At 41.5% G+C, this 5,096-nt stretch overlaps 1 protein-coding gene across 9 annotated transcripts in view; it reads left to right on the forward strand.

Moving 5' to 3' along the window:
- The window catches only part of ATP8B4 (ATPase, class I, type 8B, member 4), a 227,820-nt gene that overhangs the window by 58,400 nt on the left and 164,324 nt on the right, over positions 1-5,096 (forward strand). The window lies entirely within an intron of this gene.

Below are 5,096 nucleotides of genomic sequence, written 5' to 3' on the forward strand. Positions count from 1 at the left end.
ACATGCCCAGATTGCGGGCTCAATCCCCAGCAGGGGCCATGCAGGAGGCAGCCGATCAATGATTCTCTCTCATCATTGATGTTTCTATCTCTCTCTCTCCCTCTCCCTCTCCCTCTCCCTTCCTCTCTGAAGTCAATAAAAAAATATTTAATAATAATGATCTCACCTAATAATAGACAAACATGTAAATTGACCGTCCCTCCACTATAGTCACCAGCCAACCAGGAGAGTATGCAAATTAACCCAACAAAGATGGCAGTTAATTTGCATACATAGGCGCGAAGCAGCAGAGCGAAGACTGAAGGCTCTGGCTGGAGCAGTGAAGACTGAAGGCTCTGGCCGGAGTGAAGGCCTGGGTCCCGGGTGCCGGAGGAAAACTGGTGCCGGCAGCCAAGGGAAGGGAAGGCCTTTTGCACAAATCTCTTCGTGTAACGGGCCTCTAGTAAATAATAAATTTGTTGCCACACTTTCTGCCACCACCTTGGTCCAAGCCACGCATTATCTTTCACTTGGACTAATTCAAAGACCTCTTCATTGGTTTTCAAATCTATTCTTGTGTCATTTCCAATTTGTTCACCTGGTAGCCAGGTTAATATTTTAAAATTAGAATTCATAAAGTTACTTCTTTGCTTAAAACCTTTCAGTAATTCCCTCTTTACTTATACTTTTAGTCTTTATCATAAAATATAGCTTCCAACGAACTTGTTTCCCTAGCCTCAGTTTGTGCTGACATCCATAGTAAAGCCTCATAGTTCCTCTTTTAGATCCCCAAGTGTGCCATCTTCTGCCAGCCTCAGGGCCTTAAGACTAATATATTTTAGAGGAGCAATGCCATTTCCTTATCCTGGTGTTGCTTTTCAGCTGGAGGGGTCTCTACTGGGGTGATACTTCTCTTTCCACCTCTACTCACTCTACCCCACGGGAGGTGGAGTCATGTATCAATCTCAGAGGAATACCTGGGCCTCCTGAATTTAGCCCTGCCCTCTTCGTCTCAGAGGTTAGCTTCCTATAGGGAGCAGGTTGTCTCTGATGTTCCTCTAGCAGTGGGCTCTTTCCCACTACCTAGGAGGTCTTGCCTGTTTTGCGATTGCCTGTGTGGTTAAGCCTACCTCACTATAGGGTCAGTTAACTGGCTCTTCTGCCTAACAAACTAAAGCCATGACATCCATACTGGCTTCTATCAGCACTAAAGATGCTATGTGGGTTCTTTAGACAATTTCCTTTCTACTTTGTCTCTTCCTTCTCCCCTTCATGCTTGTCCTCCTCTGGATTGGGGTGTTTCTAGTAGTCTGTGGTAGAAAAGCTAAGAGGGCCATGGAGATCTTCTGTGCTGTATTATGGAATGAACTATGCTAAAATTTGACTGTAGGCTGGCTCAATGAAATGACTGAATATCAATGTGGCTGATTTAAGGTCTTAACAATGCTCATATTCTTGGACAGGGCAGTGGAAAACAAAGGTAAATGGGTCCAGAGAGTCTCCAGGAGGGGGAGCCCTGGTTCCTTGTTCTCAGTCATAGCTGTGAGGATTTGCATCATCTGTGACTAAGTCACAACAGAGCCAGTAAACAAACACAATCATTACTGGAGTTTAAGCAAATAGGAGAAAATTGTCAATTGGCACCATCACTTTATATCACGCAATTAGCTGTTCACCTATGTGGAATTCAGTTTTGCAGGAGAATTTGTTTTATAATTCTTGCCATGGTTTTGAATGTCATAGCCGATGTTCAGTCTGTTCTTTTAGTAAGATACAGGCTCACACTTAAACTAAATTTTTAGTTACACTTAAACTAAAACAAACATATAAAACAAAATAGGAATATTTGATTCTTTTAGTTAACTGTTTTGTCTCCTTAGCTTTTCTCTTCCTTATAATGTTCTCCAAATCTCTCCTTTAAAAAACTGTGTTGTTACAGTTCAGTCTTCCCTCCAAGTCCAGCTCTTGAGTAGATAACTCATTGCAAAATAGCCATCATTAACTTAAAGAATAGCCTTTAGCACATTACTATGCATCAGACCAACTAAGCTGGATATTCTCTTGACACCTCTCTTACTCTCCCACACTTATTGCCAGAGCTGGACACATTGATTCATGGCAAATGTTAAAAATGGCCATTTAACAGATGACTATTTTCTTTAAAAAATGTATATATATATATATATAATTTGTTCTTCTTTTAAATATATTTTATTGATTTTTTACAGAGAGGAAGGGAGAGGGATAGAGAGTTAGAAACATCGATGAGAGAGAAACATCGATCAGCTGCCTCTTGCACACCCCCCACTGGGGATGTGCCCGCAACCAAGGTACATGCCCTTAACCGGAATCGAACCTGGGACCCTCCAGTCTGCAGGCCGACGCTCTATCCACTGAGCTAAACCGGTTAGGGCTGACTATTTTCTTTAAAGAGTATCAGTGATTACTAGGAATCAGTGTGGGTTCACTTAAAACAAGGTACACTGACTAATCTCAGTTTTAAAATATTAGTGGATGGAAATACCTGGGCATGCTGATTCTGAATTTCAGCACTACTCCAAATTCCATGTTTTCTTTGTAGATAAGATAGATTGAAGACTCATGGGAGTATAGTTAGGTGGATTAATAAGTGGCTAAATAAAATGTACTTAGTATCTATATATATAAAAGGCTAATATGCAAAGTGTCCCCTTGGGAGTTCCACCGGGAGACCAGGAGTTCGATCACTCGCTATGACGTGTGCTGACCACCAGGGGATGGCTCAGAATGAAGGAAGGCCCTGGCCAGCAGCTGGCAGCCGGGGAAGGAAGGCCCCTTCTGGCAGCCAGAAGACCCTGATCAGCCCTGATTGCCAGCCAGGCCTAGAGACCCTACCAGTGCACAAATTTTGTGCACTAGGCCTCTAGGGTTTTATATAAACTCTTGAGAAAGATGTTAACAATAATCTGTGTAGAGGTCTCCAGTAGTTTGCCAAAGTTTTATTTTTTTATTGATTTCAGAGAGCAAGGGAGAGGGAGAGAGAAATAGAAACATCAATGATGAGAGAATCACTGATCGGCTCCCTCCTGCACACCCCACAATGGGGGATCGAGTCCTCAACCCGGGCATGTGCCCTTGACCAGAATTGAACCTGGGACTCTGCAGGCTGACGCTCTATCCACTGAGCCAAACCAGCCAGGGCAAGTTTTATTTTATTTTATTTTTTTTATAAGAGAATCTTTTTTAAAAATATATTTTATTGATTTTTTACAGAGAGGAAGGGAGAGGGATAGAGAGTTAGAAACATTGATGAGAGAGAAACATCGACCAGCTGCCTCCTGCACACTCCCTACTGGGGATGTACCTGCAACCAAGGTACATGCCCTTGACCGGAATCGAATCTGGGACCTTTCAGTCCGCAGGCTGACTCTCTATCCACTGAGCCAAACTGGTTAGGGAAAGTTTTATTTCTTTAATTAAAAATTTGGAGTTGTATTTAGCCCTGTTCATTTAAAAAAATTCAATTTATTGGGATGAGATTGGTTAATAACATTATGTAATTTTCAAGTGTACAATTCTATAATACACTGCATATTTTATTGTGTGCTCACCATTCAAAGTCTAGTCTCCTTGTATCACCATATATTTGATCCCCTTTACCCTCTTCATCCACTACCACCCCTGCAACCATCTCCTCTAGTAACTAACCTTCTGTTGTCTGTGTCTATGTATTTGTTTGTTTTTGTTTGTTTGTTTGTTCCTTTCTGTTTTATATCCCACATATGAGTGAAATCATATAGTTCTTGTCCTTTCTGACTGACTTATTTCACTTAGCATGCTACTCTCAAGATCCATCCATGTTGTTGCAAATGGCAGTATTTCATCTTTTCTTATGGCTGAGTAGTATTCCATTGTATATATGTACCACATCATCTTTATCCAATCATTCACTGAAAGACACTTATAGCCCTGTCCTTTTTAATGTATAGTCTATAGCTTTGGAAGAATAATAAAAGGCATGTGTTTGAAATTTTCTGATGACACAAAGCTGGGAGGAATATTTAATAATTTGGGATAGTTCAGTTAAGAGTAAATATTTTTTTATTAGGTTGGTATACTAGGAATATAAAAAATATCTTGCACATAGATATTTAAAAACATCAACTGTATATGCTTAAGGGGAGACCTGATTTAATTGTAATTTATGAAGAAATAATCTAGAGATTTTAGTTCATCAAAACTCAATATGAATAAACAGTGAGATACAATTGCCAAAATGCTAATGACATTTAAGAACATCTGTCTCTGTTCTAAAGGGATTAGTTGAACTAAATTTTTAATATGTGTTTGGTTCTGGACATGATGTTTTAAGAAAGATGCAGAGAAATTGGGAAAATTCCAGGAGAAGCTGATCAGGAAGAGATGTCTATAAAATAGGTCATGGAGAATGGCTGAGGGGTTCTAGAATGTCTGGACCAGAGTGCAGAAGGTTTATGGGAGACCTAGGAGTGATTCTTGAAAATGTGAAGGTTGTCAACATACAAAGGATTTAGATTTGGGTTAGGTTACCCCAGAGATGGAATTTGTCACATGTCAAGAAGTTATAGGGAGGCAGATTTGGGTTTCTCATTATAAAAACCTTTCTAGCAATTTTCATTCTACAATGGAGACAGGCTGCCTTGCAAGGTGGTTAGTTTCCCACCACAGGAGACTTTCAATGACAGGTGTAGGGGCCCTTTGTCAGAGTTATCAAAAGGGCCATGCTTTAGGAAGGTGTATCAAATGATCCCTGATGTTCCTTCCAATCTCATGGGCCCCAGCATGAGCTCAGTGTTTGCACATAATAGGTGCTCAAGCAATATATGCGAAATCAATAAATTAATAAGAGTAAAAAAAATTTCAAGGGCAGACCTTTGCACTTGATATATCTATATATATAAAAGCCAAGTGACTGGAAAGCCAGACGCGCACTGTGGCCGGCCAACTGGCCCAATTGGGGGTGGGGGGTGGGGGGAAGGTGGCCCCTCTCCTCAGCTGGTCCCGCCCCAATCAGGGGCTCCTGCAGCCCCTCTCCCCCACTGGCCTGGCCCGCTATGCCCCCATCAGGGCGGGCCGGCCGGACCCCACCTGTGCACGAA

Source organism: Myotis brandtii, unplaced genomic scaffold, assembly GCF_000412655.1.
Source record: "Myotis brandtii unplaced genomic scaffold, ASM41265v1 scaffold182, whole genome shotgun sequence".
Classification (NCBI taxonomy): Eukaryota; Metazoa; Chordata; class Mammalia; order Chiroptera; family Vespertilionidae; genus Myotis; species Myotis brandtii.